Source organism: Sus scrofa, chromosome 1, assembly GCF_054392235.1.
Source record: "Sus scrofa isolate SSC_HxYL_T2T_F1_AM1 chromosome 1, Sscrofa_HxYL_maternal_Yorkshire_Landrace_v2.0, whole genome shotgun sequence".
NCBI lineage: Eukaryota > Metazoa > Chordata > Mammalia > Artiodactyla > Suidae > Sus > Sus scrofa.
In genome coordinates this window covers 81699741-81716479 of record NC_139383.1, presented here as the reverse complement: position 1 = coordinate 81716479, position 16739 = coordinate 81699741, and the positions used below count along the sequence as shown (strand labels likewise).

The 16739-nt window shown below is 38.7% G+C and overlaps 1 long non-coding RNA gene across 3 annotated transcripts in view; it reads left to right on the top strand.

The window, feature by feature from the left end:
- LOC146406166 (uncharacterized) overlaps window positions 1–16739 on the top strand; it is a 157005-nt gene that overhangs the window by 57408 nt on the left and 82858 nt on the right. The window contains exon 3 of one of the 3 annotated variants that reach the window (XR_014807402.1): window positions 8640–13361. The exons of the other annotated variants lie outside the window; for them this stretch is intronic. This is a non-coding gene — a long non-coding RNA (uncharacterized LOC146406166). Of the gene's footprint in view, window positions 1–8639; window positions 13362–16739 lie in introns of those variants that run through there. 3 annotated transcript variants of the gene reach the window in all.

Below are 16739 nucleotides of genomic sequence, written 5' to 3'. Positions count from 1 at the left end.
TTTAAAAAAAAGAAAAAAGGGTGGTGTTTGGGTCAGTAGAGATGGAGGTGTTTTATGTGTATGCAAATATTATAATTGACTTCCTTGGTGGAGTGGAGTTCTGAGGCCTCTGGAAATTTACACAAAGAATATGTGATAGAAAAAAAAATATAGTTTAGTAAAATAATAAGTGTGGTTTTTAGTGTAGGCTGTATCTTATTAAGAAGTAATGGTGAGGCAGGATCAAGATGGTGGAGGAGCAAGACATGGCACTCACCTTCTCCCACAAACACGACAACCAAAAAAACAAAACACCCCACCTATATATAAAACAATTCACAAAGAACATCTCCTGAATTCTGGCAGAAGACCTTAAACCTCCAAAGGGCAAGAAATCCTCTACATAACTGGGTAGAACAAAAGGGGGAAAAAGAGAAAGAAAGATGAGAAAAGGAATCAGGATGGGACAAGCACTCCTTAGAGGGAGCTGTGAAAGAGGAAAGGAACCCACATCCCTGGGAAGCTACCTCACTGACAGGGAGATCATCTGAGATGGAGAGACCTCATAGCATAAGAGGAAAGTGCAGCAGCTGGACTGAGGAGGGTAAAACAGAGTTAGAGTTGCACAGACAATGGGTACCACTCCTAGGACAGGAGGTGATTGGAAGGGGGCTGGGTGCTGTGACTCAGGCTCCAGAGGTCAGTTTCAGTTTCAGGGTTGGCTGTGTGGAGACAGCCTGCAGGGCTAGGAAGCTATGTGCCTCAGGTTGGGGAGCAGAGCATCATAGCCAAGGGAACTTGGGAGGTGTTCTGGGCATGCAAGAGAAGCAAGGAGCCACTACTGGGGAGGGCAAGAGGAGCAGGGGAAGACCACCATAGGAATGTCTTTCTCTGCACATTCTTGGAGGGCAGGGTATATGGGCAGCATTCTTGCATGGGCTGTGGGTGGTGGTGCCTCCTGCATGGGCTAAATATGACAGGGCACCTCTTGTATGGTCTACAGGTGGTAAGGGCAAACCACCACAGTCATCTCAGACTCCAGAGATGTGCATAGCCTGCCACCACTAGGGGTCTCTGAACAGGCAGCACCTCAGAGGTTGGCACAGAGGAGGGCACTGCAACCGAGCACCACCTGTTGTTGCTCTCACTCCCCTGGGAATGCACATACTCTGCTGCTGCTACTGCCAAATGCTCTGGGCACCACCTACACATGCCTGATGGTCACTGCCATTTCCCAGGGCCCTGCAACTAGAAGCACTTCCCAGGTTCCTGTGCCACCTTCCCATGGGTCCTTGCCACTGTCAAGGGCCCAGCAACTAGGCACTGTCTACTAGTCCTGCCTATTGCCTCCATCTCCCTGGAAGCATGCACATCACCCTACCAAGGGAATAACAGCCTACACATACAAAGAAAGAGACAGCAAGCATCCAAACTAACAGCTGCTCTTATGCCAAAAAATAAATAGCCCTCATAAGGGGGTGTTCTTGCATATAAATAGCCCTCCAAGCATACAGTAGCTGTTTTCCCTAGATTCAAAAAATAAGAAAAATAGAAGCAAAATGAAGTATCTCAGGAACTATTCCTAGTTAAAGGAACAGGAGAATTCCCCTGAAGGAGCAAACAATGAAACAGGCCCCTACAGTCTAACAGATAATCGAGTTGAAAAAGGAGATAGTGAAAATACTGAAGGAATAAGAGTGAATAAAGAAAGAATTAAGCTCAGATATGAACAATAAGGCAGATTAATTTAGAAAGGAACTATAAGAGGGAGCTATAAGGAGCTATAAGAAGGAGCCAAGAAAAATTAGAAAATTCATTTGCAGAGATGCAAGCTGAGTGAAGTCACTGATGAGCAGAATAAACAATGCAGAGGAATGAATTAGTGACTTGGAAGATAGAGTAATGGAAATCACCCAATCAGGACAGCAGGCAGAAAACCAAGTGAAAAAACATGAAAGCAATATGAGATCCATGAGATAATGTAAAGTGGGCCAATTTATGCATAATAGGAATTCCAGAAGGAGAAAAAAAGGAAAAGGGCATTGAAAATATATTTGAGAAATTATATCTGAAAAATTTCCAAATCTAAAGGAAACAGATATCAAGATGCACAAAGCACAAGGGGCCCCAAACAAGTTGAACCCAAACAGGCCCATACCAAACCATATTATAATAAAAATGGCAAAAGGTAAAGATAAAGAGAGGATTCTAAAGGCAGCAAGAGAAAAACAAAGACTTAATGATAAGGGAATTCCATAAGGCTCTCAGCTGATTTCTCTACAGAAACACTGCAGGCCAGAAGAGAGTGGAAAGATATATTCAGAGTTCTAAAATGGAAATATTTGCAGCCTAGAATACTCTACTCAGCAACAATATCATTTAAAATAGAAGGAGAAATAAAGAATTTCTCCAACAAACAAAAACCATAAGAGTACAGCAATACTAAACACATTCTAAAAGAAATACTTGAAAGGGCTCCTCTAAATAAAAATAAATAAGAGAAAGAGGATGGAGAAAATCACAATTGGAAAGTAATCAATTAAATAAGCCAACACACATATCTAAAAGAAAGAGAAAAACCTATTGTGAAAGCGATGAGAAACACAAGGAACAGCAAAAGGATAAACATGAAGATGCTAAAAATGGACATCAAAATCATTAATTGTGAGGAAGGAAAGTAAGAAAATTACACTCTTTTTATATTAAAATGTGTTTGAATCTATATGGGACTGTTAGGCTACAGCAAGCAGATACAGGAAGAGGGTTAACATACTTGAAAAACAGGGCAACCACAAATCAAAAGGAAACAATACATTCATAAAAACTTAAAAGAAGAGGACACAAGCATAAAATAAAAGGATATTATCCAACCAAAAAAAAAAAAAAGAAAGGAACAAAGGATAAACATAGAATCAACTGGAAAACAATGTTTAAGATGGCAGTAAATACATATTTATCAATAATTACCTTAAATGTCAATGGACTGAATGCTCCAAATGAAAGACAGTGTGGCAGATTGGATAAAAAAAAACAAAACAAAAACCAAGAGCCTACAATATGCTGCCTATAAGAGACCCACCTTAGGGCAAAGGACACACATAATTCAAAAGTGAGGGGATGGAAAAATATATTTCATGTACATGGACAAGACAGGTAAGCAGTAGTTGCAATACTCATATCAGACAAAATAGACTTTAAAATGAAGGCTATAATAAAAGGCAAAAAAGGACATAATTTAAAGATAGAAGGATCCATTCAAGAATAGGATATTATACTTCTCAACATATATGCTCCTAATGTAGGAGCACCCAGATACATACAACAAGTACTAACAGACATAAAAGGAGAAACTCATGGGAATACAATACTAGTAGGAGACTTTAACACACCACTCACATCAATGGACAGATCCTCAAGACAGAAAAATCAGTAAGGCCACAGAGACCCTAAATGACATAATAGAAAAGTTAGATCTAATTGAAATTTTCAGGACATTACATCCAAAAAAATCAGAATACATTGTTTTCAAGTGCACTTGGAATATTCTCAAGGATTGATTACATACAGGGACACAAAACTAACCTCAGAAAATTTAATAGTACAGAAATTATTTCAGGTATCTTCTCTGAGCACAATGGCATGAAACTAGAAATCAACCATGGGAAAAGGAATGAGAAAAAACTACATAGAGATTAAAACACATGCTGCTAAAAACCTAGTGGGTAAATGAGGAAATCAAAAGGGAAATTAAAAAAATACCTTAAGACTAATGATAATGAAAACACAACCATTCAAAATCTATGGGATGCTGCAAAAGCTGTTCTTAGAGGGAAGTTCATAGCAATACAAGCTTTCCTCAAAAAAGAAGAAAAATCTCAGTTTGACAAATTAACCTACCACTTAAAAGAATTAGAAAAAGAACAAACAAAAGCTAAAGTCAGTAGAAGGAAGGAGATTATAAAGATCATAGAGGAAATCAATAAATTAGAGATTCAAAAAATAGAAAAAAATCAATAAAACCAAGAGCTGGTTTTTTGAAAGGGTAAACAAAATTGACTCACCAAGAAGAGGAGAGAAAGAACTGAAAATAAGAAATGAAAAAGGAGAAATCTCAGTGGATACTGCAGAAATACAAAAAACCATAAGAGAAAATTATGAACAATTGTATGTCAACAAATTTGACAATCTAGAAGAAATGGGCACCTTTCTACAGACATGCAGCCCACCAAAACTGAATCAAGAAGAAATAGATCAATTGGATAGACCAATGACTGAAGTGAAATTGAATATGTAATAAAAACACTCCCTACAAATAGAAGTCCAGGAGCAGATGGCTTTGAAGGTGAGTTCTACCAAACATACAAAGAACTTACACCCACCCTTCTTAAACTTTTTCAAAAGGTCAAAGATGGAATAATCCCAAAGACAGTCTATGAAGCCATCATCACTCCACTACCAAAACAAGACAAAGATACTACCAAAAAAGGAAACCAGAGGCCAATATCTTTGATGAATATAGATGCAAAAATTCTCAACATTTTAGCCAACTGAATCCAACAACATATAAAAAAGATCATACACCATGACCAAGTGGGATTCATCCCAGGTTTATAAGGATGGTTCAACATATGCAAATCAATCAACAACATACATCACATTAACAAAAGTAAAATCAATGTCATATACCACATTAACATAAGAAAAGTCAAAAACCACATGATCATCTCAATAGATTCAGAAAAAGGATTTAACAAAATCCAACATTATACATAATAAAAACTCTTACCAAAGTTGGTATAGAGGGAATATACCTTAGCACAATAAAAGCCATTTATAACAAACTGACAGCCATTATAAAACTTAAAGGAGAAAAGCTGAAAGCCTTTCCTCTAAGATCTGGAACAAGACAAGTTTGCCCACTCTTGCCACTTTTATTCCATATAGCATTGGGAGCCCTAGCCACAGCAATCAGAAAATCAAAAGAAATAAAAGGTATCAAAACTGGAAGAGAAGAGGTAAAATTATCACTCTATGCAGATGACATGATACTCTATATAGAAAACCCTAAGGACTGTACAGAAATTACTTGAACTGATCAATGTATTCAGCACAGTAGCAGGAGACAAGATTAACATTCAGAAACATTTGTATTTCTGTATACTAAAAATAAAATATTAGAAAAAGAATATAAAAATACCTTTTAAAATAGCACCCCTCAATATTAAATACATAGGAATAAACCTGACCAAGAAGGTAGAAGACTTATATATTGAGAACTATAAAACATTAATCAAGGAAATTAAAGAAGGCATAAAGAAATGGAAAGATATTCCATGCTCATGGATTGGAAGAATTAATATTGTTAAAATGGCCATACTACCCAAAGCAATCTACAGGTTCATTGCAATCCCTATCAAATTACCCATGACATTTTTCACAGAAGTAGAACAAACAATGCAAAAATTTATATGGAACCATAAAAGACCCAGAATTGCCAAAGCAATCCTAAGGAACAAAATCCAAGCAGGAGGCATAACTCTACCAGCCTTCAGACATATTACAAAGCTACAGTAATCAAGATAGTGTGGTACTGGTGCAAAAATGGACATAGAGACGAATGGAATAGAGAACCCAGAAATAAACCCAGACACCTATGGTCAATTAATCCTCAACAAAGGAGGCAAGAATATAAAATGGGAAAAAGACAGTCCCATCAGCAAGTGGTGCTGGGAAACCTGGACAGCTGCATGTAAATCAATGAAACTAGAACACACCCTCACACCATGCACAAAAATAAACTCAAAATGGCTTATAAGACTTAAATGTAAGACAAGATACCATGAAACTCCTAGAAGAGAACATAGGCGAAACATTCTCTGACGTCAACAGTACAAATGTTTTCTCAGGTCAGTTCCCCAAGGCAATAGAAATAAAAACAATAATAGGCCAACGGGACTTAATCAAACTGACAAGCTGTTGCACAGCAAAAGAAACCATAAAAAAAAAAGACAACATATGGAATGGGACAATATACTTTCAAATGAGGCAACCCAACAAGGGCTTAGTCTCCAAAACATACTAACAACTCATACAACTCAACAGAAAAAAAAAAAAAAAAAAAAACCCAGTTGAAGAATGGGCAGAAGACCCGAATAGATGTTTCTCCAAAAAAGACATCCTGATGGCCAACAGGCACATGAAAAAATGCTCAACATCACTAATTCTTAGAGAAATGCAAATTGAAACCATCATGAGGTACCACTTAACACTGGTCAGAATGGCCATCAGTAAGTCTACAAATAACAAATGCCGGAGAGGGTGTGGAGAAAAGGGAACCCTCCTACGCTGATGGTGGGAATGTAAATTGGTACAAATACTATGTGTGTAACTAAAGTATGGAGATACATCAGAAAACTAAATATAGTACTACCATGTGATTCAGCAATCTCACTCCTTGGCATATATCTCGACAAAACTTCCATGGAAAAAGATCTATGCACCCCCATGTTCATTATAGCACTATTCATGGAAACAAACCTAAATGTCCCAAAACAGATAAATGGATTAGGAAGATGTGGTAGATATACACAATGAAATACTATTCAGCCATAAAAAAGAACAATATAATGACATTTGCAGCAACATGGATGGAACTAGAAACTCATACAAAGTGAACTGAGTCAGAAAGAGAAAGATAACATACTATATCACTTACATCTGGAATCCAATATATGGCATGAATGAACCTGTCTACAGTAAAGAAACAAACTCATGGACATAGAGAACTGACTTGTGGTTGCCAAGGGTGTGGGGGAAGGAGTGGGATGGCCTGAGAGCCTGGGGTTAGTAGATTGCATTTGGAGTGAATAAGCAATGAGATCCTGCTGTACAGCACAGGAAACTGTATCTAGTCACTTGCGATGGAACATGATGGAGGATAATGTGAAGAAAAGAATGTATAGGTATGTATGGCTGGGTCACTTTGCTGTACAGCAGAAATTGACAGAACAGTGTAAATCGATATAATAAAAAATTTTAAAAGAAAGTAATGGTGAAACTAAAGTGAAGCAATTACAGTGGCCTTACTTGGTCAGGTGAACCTGTTTATAAGTTCACATAAAAAATATGTTGGCATTCAGGCAGCATGAATAGAATGTTTCCTACAACTTCATAGTATTCACATGTAGAGAAATTTCTTCTTCAAATGGCCTTCACTATTATAGAATTTTCTGTTTTTTTTTTTTCCCCCCATTTCATTTTCAATTGGCTTTGACATTCCAACTCCCAGGGACAATTCTCAGCAGCCGTCAAGCAGGCAATCGCCTTCAATGATAACCAAATCTAAATAGAGACAAAGACAAGCCCTTCAATATCCTAATGGATTAATGCTTCTTGGAGGTAGTTTTCTTCAATAATTGATTATTTGCTGTGGTTTGCCTATGTGTGTTGGGGACAGTATGTCTGTTGCCATAACAAACTAATTGAGCAATTCAATTGACACGGCCTCTGGTTCCTGCAGTGTGGCAAACTTGAGGCGTGACTGCTGAGCGCGACTATGCTCTTAAAACAATACATCTGGGAGACTTGAGACTTTTCCAGTTCCCTTCACCTGTGACCCACTTTATGGATTTCAGACTTGTGTGAGTCTGATCCCAGAAGGGACAGCTCACTTCAGTCCTCTGTCCTGTAGGCAAAGAGAGTTGAGCGTCCATTACCATCTCCTTCTCATTCTTAGGTTAATGACTATATTAAATATTAAACGAGTTTCCGTCTCCAGAGTGCCCATGTAAGTGATTTTATATTAGCTCATCCACTTTTGGCACTGTCCGTTCTTTGATTTCTGATAAAGCATGTTGCTCTGTGTAACATAACTCAGAGGAAATCATGATTGATTTGACAACTGTTAATGTGATGCTTAATATTAACCTTCTTTAGATATGGAGGAGGCTGGTGAAGGAGGAGGAGAGGGAAAAGAAAGGGGAGCCAGAGAGAAAAAGTGTCTCAGGCTTTTTTGTGACAGGAATGAATGATCTTATTAACATACCACACAAAAGGCATCATTTTTCTCCCCCTTTTTCTTCGAGACATCTCAGAATCTCTGATGGCTCAGTAACTGATTCTAACTTCTTCATCCCAGGGCTCTGAAGAGCTTCATCAAGAGGATAAAGCTCATTTGGGGACACAGATATCTTGGGAATAAAATCTGTGGGATTTGCTGCAGCTTTTCCAAAAGGTTTAGGGTTTCATCTTCAGCTACCTTCTGATTTAACATTTAATGAGGAGAGGTGCTGTGGTGGAAGCTGCAAGGAGGGCGGAATTAAGACATAATCTGTATGCTTTGTCTGCAGAATTAGGCAGATAGGCAAGACCTCTAGAAATTAGAGAACGGAGGCGGGAGCATCAAGGAATATGGTTACCTGTGGGACTGTAGCTGGGAGAGCGTGAGGCATCTGTCAGCAGCTGCTTTCAAAAGCTTCAGCTAGGAAAGGAAAGGCATCCCTGAGGTTTTTCATTCTAGGGCAAGGCTTTTTTTTTTTTTTTTTTTTTTTTAATTCAACTTCCTTTTACATGCAGGAGAGTAATAGTTGCCTATACATCTTTTAGCTGTTCTTTTAGGAAGAGGACTAGATTTATATAAATATATTTTCATTTCTTTTCAGTAGGCAGAGGAGTGGAAATCCCTGGATAATTGCAGAAGCTGTTGTTTTTAGAGATCAGTCCTACATCGTGAAGTCCACTCTCACTCCAGCTTGTCAGAAAGAGGGCAGCAGTGATGTGAATCTGTTTATGACAGTCATTCCTGGTCATCTCTCAGAGGCACTCTTACCTACATTTTAACAAGATCAGAAGGATGGAACACAGGTCGAGTAAGAGTCCATGCTTCACTTTTATTTTGTAAGACTTGCATATTGAATGAAACACGCCTGGAGGAAGACTTTCATTGGATTTGTATAAATTTTGCTCCCTAAAGAGCAAATGAACGTGTTAGGTGCTGAAGATGGGTAGGTAGTTGAGTAAAATTTTATAATGGGAAGGGAGGTTTTAACTAGCTCAACCTCCTCATTTGGCCCATGAGGAAACTCAGAGTTTAACTGAGAAAGTGGGTCACCTAAGGCCTCACTGCTGGTGGTCTACACGTTAGGGAGACCCAGCCGCAGGGTCTCATCTATGCAAAAGCACTCTGAGATTAAAACACACCATTCAGTACACAACAGGGTGGGGCAATAGGACTGAGAGCAGACTAGCCAGCTCCCTTCTTATGAAGAAAAATATTGCAAATATTCTAGTAGAGCATATACCACCAAGTTACTAATTTTATTTATTTATTTATTTATTTATTTTTTGCTATTTCTTGGGCTGCTCCCGCGGAATATGGAGGTTCCCAGGCTAGGGGTCCAATCGGAGCTACAGCCACCAGCCTACACCAGAGCCACAGCAACGCTGGATCTGAGCCACGTCTGCAACCTACACCACAGCTCACGGCAACGCCGGATCGTTAACCCACTGAGCAAGGGCAGGGACCGAACCCGCAACCTCATGGTTCCTCGTCGGATTCATTAACCACTGCGCCACGACGGGAACTCCTAAGTTACTAATTTTAAAAAGTATCTTGTGAAAAATTTATCACTTGCTACACAGGCTGGATGGTAAAATTAAGTAGTAGGATTTTTTTCTTTTAATATGGAATTTTTTGGTCTTTTTTTTTCCTTTAAGGGCTGCACCCATGGCATAAGGAGGTCCCAGGCTAGGGGTCGAATTGGAGCTGCAGCTGCCAGCCTACACCACAGCCACAGCAATACTGGATCCAAGCCACGTCTGCGACCTACACCACAGCTTATGGCAATGCTGGATTCTTAACCCACTGAGCAAAGCCGGGGATCAAACCTGTGCCCTTATGGATACTAGTCAGATTCATTTGTGCTGAGCCAAGACAGGAACTCCAGTAGTAGGATTTTTTTAAAAAATTACAACACAAAGATCTGTGTATCCGAAAATTCACTGTCTTTTGATACATGCTGCTCTTTTGTCTTCTCAGTATGAATATTGACAAAACAAAGAAATCTGTAGTAAAATTCAAGTTTATGCAAATCCATTAATATGGTTGCACAAGGCATCTGACATCCATGAGCAAGATCTCTACCATGTGATCACCTGCAGCAGCTTTAAGTCCCAAGTAGTCTCTGTAACCTGTAGTAGTGCAGGAGCTATTGCAAGCATCTAGTAGTGCCAAAGTGTGGAGTTTTGTATCATTAGATCATTGTTTCTCAACTGATCACTGACTCTTTGGGCCTGAGAATTCTTTTCTTGTGCCTTGCAGTATGTTTAGCAGCATACATCGCAGGCCTCTAACCACTAAATGCTGGTGGCACCACCCTCCCCATCCGCCCATTGTAGCAACCAACTATGTATCCAGGCATTGTTCCCTGTAGATGGAGGAGGGTCAGAAATCTCTCCTGTTGAGAGTCAAGAGCTGCTGCCATTAGATAATAAAGTTACTTTAGAATCAACCCATGTGACCACTGTGTTCCAGTCTACAGAAGCCTGCCTTTGATTCTTAAGCAGGAGACAGCTGCGCAGGGCATGGGTGTGCGTGCATGCATGCGTGAAGGGAGGCAGGCTAAGCAGACACTTTCTAAACCAGTCAAGTGAAAGGCAGAGAGGGAAGAGACAAAGATCACTGGATCAATCAGGGTCGAGCTAGGAAAACAGAAACCGCAGGGGAATAAATGCAGGAAATTGTTTATACCGGTGATGCGTTGAGTTGAGAGTTATGTATGGAACAGCAGAGAAATCCAGAAATGAGAAACATCCGTCATTGCCTTTGACTGGAGAAACAAAGAGAGGGGTTGCTATTACCTGGTTCTCAGGGACCAGGGTCACCCCAAAAGAGGCTGGGACTAGGATGGGCTTCTCTGCTGGGACCTAGACCCATGACAAGGATGTGAAGCTGCCCAAGGCAGGGGGAGGAGGAGAAATACCATTTCTCCTCACCCTGCAGTGTTACTGATTCCTCTCCATCGAGAGAACAAGTTTCCCCACTCACCATACCCTTGGCATATATAGTATAGCAGGAAAGTTAGAAAGGGACCTAAGGGCAAGCAGGCCCAGGCTGGCATAGATAACTGTGTTCCAACCTGTTCAAAAGCAACAAACAGCATATCCTGTTTCCTAGAGAACTAGAACTGGGGGCATAAACATATCTTGCTTTATGTCCAAAACATGATACACTTTGTACTTTGTCAGTGACTTTATTTTAAGTGTCCCCCACCCCCAAGCTAGTGAGGTACATATACAAGTGCCAGATAGATGAGAGTGTCTTTCTGGGGGGTGTCCAAGGATATTGATTTGCAATTAAAAAAATGCAGTGGTGAGTAGGTTACTTTTATGGAGTATTTACCACATGCCAGACTCTATGTTAGTGACATGCGCAATTTAATTGTAACTTTCTAAAAAAAATTATGATGTAGGTACCCTTACTACTCCTTTTATAGAGACAAGAAAGCCAAAGTAGGGAGAACTTAAGCAGTTCCCCAAAGCTACAAACTTGTAAGTAGAGAAACATTATTTGAATTCAAGCCTATGATATGACATACCTCAAAATCTTGGCCATTATGTGACCCTGCCATGTTGTGGGAATATTATGATGATGGTGGCTAACAAGAAGTTGCCAGGAGGCCTGGGTATGTTTTAAGTGATTTTCTATTTATTGTTATGAACTCATCGAAATCACACAATAGCCCATTGTACAAATGAGGAAGTTTAGGCAGAGAGAGGTCAAGTAACTAGTTGAAGATCACAGAGCTACTAAGTGGTAGAGCTAGGTTTTGAATCTAAGCAATTTTGGTTTCAGACCTGTGCTTTTAATCGTTAAAGTGATAAAAGGGCTTGTGTGTATGTGATTTATTGATTCATTATTTCATTTTAATAAGTCCTGTTCAACAGTAGGCACTATCCTAGACTTTGGAGCTATAAATATGAGTATGTTATCAACAAGGAACTTCTCATTTACTGGAATGCTCACAAATATGTAAACAAATGATGATGATTTCTTGTGACAAATACTATAAAAGTTCATCCCAGGAGATATGAAGTAGAGGGAGATTGGGAATTTTCTGGACATGGGATGGAAACCTGAAAATGAAATATAAACGAGGGTTTCCTAAGAGAGCTAACTCATAATATGCGTTTGCACTGTAGAAGTCGCACAAGTTGTACAAAGGAAATGACAAGGAGGAGAGTGGAAACTAAAAGAATATTCATTTGGTTAGAGCATGGGATCAAGAAGGGTTGGGCAAGTAGGTCAGAAAAGAAGACAAGGTCCAGATTAGCAAAGGTTTTACACGATCCAGTAAGGAGCTGGGGAGTTTTTCTTTTGCCATGCCTTTAAAATTATTTAGAGCACACACTGTACTTATGTTATTTTTCCATCTTCTACCAGTTATAAAATTACATTTTCTGGTGTCTTTGAGTGCAATGCATATTATTGGTGAGAACTAATGAAATCTTTCTGACTGTACCACACTGTAGCTGCTTTGTGAGTGACATACATGAAAACACAGAGTCTGATCCAACTGGTGCTTAGGAGCTTTGGTGACCTGAATTTGGAACCAACCTTGCTCTGAGGTTGTAAAAGCCCTTCTGGAGAGATTGCTGTGAGGGAGCTGCTGAAATGTCATTCTGGCATCTCTGCTTCATTGCTGTCAGCTATCCCCTGAATGGCTTTCTTTGGTGGCAAGCTTTACACTGAATGTTCAGACCCAACAGACAAAGCAGAAACCTAAAATTTGTGATTGAAAGGCATTGTTGGAGTTTTAGGCTGAAGATGTCATATAGCTTTTATCCCTAGAATATGCATAACGATGCATAATGTAATGAAAGGTAATTAAATTCCCCCACCCTGGATGTCAGGGGGAATTTAAGTATTTAAGGAGGACCTACCCTGGGCAACTTGGCATCTACCTTGTCCACTGGGCATTGGCGTGACTTCTCCAGTTTCCAAAGCCCTGTTGGGATGTGGATCGATGAGAGATTTGGGGAGGTAACACCTGCTTGGAGGTAGTTTTGATGTAATACCAATGTCTCACTTTTGATAAAAAGAGTGATCTAATGAGCACTGCTACTTCTTCCCCAAACTGTAGTTCTTTTGTCCCTTGGGTACTGATAATAATATACTGAAATAGAGCAAAATGTTAATATTAAAACTTAGAGTGAAAACACCAGCAGAAGACAGAAGAACATGAATCTGAGTGTCAGCTCTCCTACTTTTCTGTTGTATAACCATGGGAAGTCACTTAATCCGTAAGTTTTAGTTTTCTCATCTGTAAAATAATTCCTGTCTCATGTAGTTCGTGTGATGAATAAATGAATTAATGCATAAAGCAACAATATGTGACCTATGAAATGTTATACATTTAACATATTTTTGGTAACACATTCATATCAATAGCCTGGGAGTTCCTATCGTGGCTCAGTGGTTAATGAATCCTACCAGGAATCATGAGGTTGTGGGTTCGATCCCTGGCCTTGCTCAGTGGGTTAAGGATCCGCCGTTGCCATGAGCTGTGGTGGAGGTTGCAGACTCAGCTCAGATCTGGCATTGCTGTGGCTCTGGCACAGGCCAGCAGCTACAGCTCCAATTAGACCCCTAGCCTGGGAACCTCCATATGCCACAGGAGTGGCCCTAGAAAAGACAAAAAAAAAAAAAAAAAAAAAAAAAGAAAAAAAAAAAAGAAAAAAAATCAATAGCCTGTTAGCACCAAATATTTTCATAACATTTGAGATCTATGTTATAAAAATATTGGGTAGTCCTAAGTGCATCTGTTAGTAGAGGGTTCTTTCTCATAACTTTTTCTAAGAGCCCATGTTTCTCCCTCATTTTGTAACCATGATCCAGATTTAACAAATCTTAGAACAAAAATTGTTATTAAACCAAGTAATCTCATTCTAGCTGACAAATCATTTGGGAACACCTGGACCCCTCTGGGTTAAGTCTGCATCTGAAAAAGGGGGATATAATACCTACAACAGAGGCAGTTTTTAAGACTAAATGAGTTGATTCTTGCAAAATACTTAACATGTGAAACGGAGTATTTTCAATGACTATTAGCACCTGTTTTTATTATCATTACTATGATATCCACAATCTGCACACCCTTGTAAGAACTGTTCAGTTTCCTCTGGGCACAGTGGTGAACCCTTGTGAATTTTAAGCTGCTTTTGAGTCATTAGTTCATATCTTGATAATCATTTACATTTTGCACAACATTAGTCTGAGCACACATCTCAAATAGTTCCTATACCCTGTTTTCTGTAGAAAATAATGTGACTTTGTGAATCCAGTGTAAAAAGCATCTTTAACTGAGATAATTCATATATTAAATAATGAGTGGAAGCTGAGAATTTAATGGAATCCTATAAGGAATTTTTTGAATGTGTTCATAAATTTTTTTGATGAATACCCTTCTGATAATTTATGTGAGCATCTTTAGCTTTTTATTGTATAATTAATCCATATTAATTATAGGAAACTAAGAAAACTAGTAAAGAAAATGAAATATAAATTTTCATATTGCCTCACTAGCCAGTGATAATTATTATTAATATTTTGGCATATACTTTTAAAAAAGTTTTCAAAATTACACTTACTTGAATCAGGCATATGTCTTTAGCATTGAACTCTGACAAGATAAAAGACCTGTCATGAGAACTTCACTTCAAATTCAGGAGAAATAAGAGTAAAATTTAAAAATCCTCACCCAACCCGGAATTTCATTTGTAGTCTCGATTAAATATCTAATTCAGATGAAAAGTAAAAGATTTTTTTTGTGGATTGCTTTCCCAAACCGCAATAACAAACTTCTCTTTATATATTACCCTCTTTGCACCATAAGCAATACATCACAAATTGTCACCTCTGTATATAGTGCTTTGTAGCTAAATTATCCTGAAATGTCCAAAGGGAGAGCCATTCAAAGAATGATTTAAAAAAGGAGAGTATATCTGTGTCAAATACATTTCATAAAATGATTCCCAGAACATGATTTTTGTGAATTCTTGAATGTCACTCTGAGTATATTTTGTCTCTCTTTGTTGGTTTTATCTTTGCACTCCCCCAAATCGCTGGCAATTTGTATTGACATACTTGTTCACTTAACTTACTATTTACTCTTTGATACAGTAGACAATGGAAGAAAATGGGCTAGAATATTCTAATGGAATGGTTGCAAAAATACATTTTAGAAGTGTGGATAACTTCCTTGTTTAAGGGAAGCCGCATATAGTTTTGTACATACCTTAACCTGTGGATGAAGGTTAAGGCTGGACAGGCTAAAAAGTCACAAAGCTTATGCTGTCTAAATAAATGAGTGGTTCCGTTCTCTTCCCTAAAATGTAAAAACTAGTCAAGAGTAAATCAAACTTACTATAATCAAGGCACCTGGACATGAAAAAATTTTGCAGTATCATCATAAGGAATGATTGGTTGTATTTATAGCACTAAGGGGCTTCGGGGTAGAAGAGAAACACAATTAATTCTTTCAGGATAAATGTCCCTTTATTCATTTAAGGGTATTTCTTCAGTTGAATTTAAGCCTCACAAGCAGAGGGTTACCCTTCGCATATGACCATGGGGTCATGGAAGTAGGGACATTAACCACCTGTCATCACAGTTTAACTCTTGTCAAAGGGTGATAGAGGATGACACGGTGAAACTCACCTCACTTAAATGGTCAGCAGCAGTGCATTAGCTTGCTCAGCTTGTCAAGTCAAAGAAAAATTGCACTGGACAAGTTAAACAGGCATGGAAGACTTTATTTAAGACTATTGCAAGAGGGTGTCAAGCTATTGAAATAAGGGAGAAGAAATGAACTTAACTCCATTGAAATAAAAGGTAGCAAGTTTTGGTAGTACTGAGAAAACTAATGGAAAAGATCTGGAGGATGTTCGGGGGAAGTTTTCAGTTTGATTAGGATAGCTCTGTTTGCTCATTGGCACTTATCTAAGATGAGGAGATAGGGGTGCTGTCTTCCTAGATGACTGTATTTCAAGAGGCCCCTAAGGTCCTTGAGGTTCTGCGTTATAAAACTGGCAAGAGGCTGAAGGTTTCATCTCAAGGGAGCAGAGAAAGAGTTTACAGGTGCAAACTTTCCAAAATAAATGATCTAAAGAAAGGCGGTTCATGGGGTGATGGTCAATAAGGAGCCTGTCTAAAGTTTAGTCCAGCTGAGGGGATTGCTAAGGCTGTCTTGGTCAGTCACAAGTCAGATCTTCAGGAAGGCTGCCCTGTGGTCAGGACCCTTTGCTTCCATTCTCCCAGCTCTTAGTTGATTCCATTACTAGGTATGAGATGAGGTGGATTTTCCAAAGGGGATTAATTATTGTCTGGAATCTGTGTGAATATATAAACATAAATCATACATATTGGTGCATAATTGTATATACGTGTATCTCTCTATTTCTATCTTTATCTCAGTTTCCATCTTTGAAGAGAATGTGTGGAGTTAGGAATGCCTGGAGTTTGTTGCTCTCTTGCCCTGTTGGAAGAGCAACACCTAGTAAATTAAATCCCATTTCTTCCCTGAAACACATGACTTCAATGTTGAAAGACTTCCTTTAATCACTTCTTTTGTCATTATCATTATTACAGAGTCTGATTTTTTAATATTTAGAATGATCAGAGCTCTTGTCACTATTCACAGTAACCATTTTAACACTAGTTTTCATTGAACACAGTACTTAATTGTCAAGAGGAAGGTGGTGTG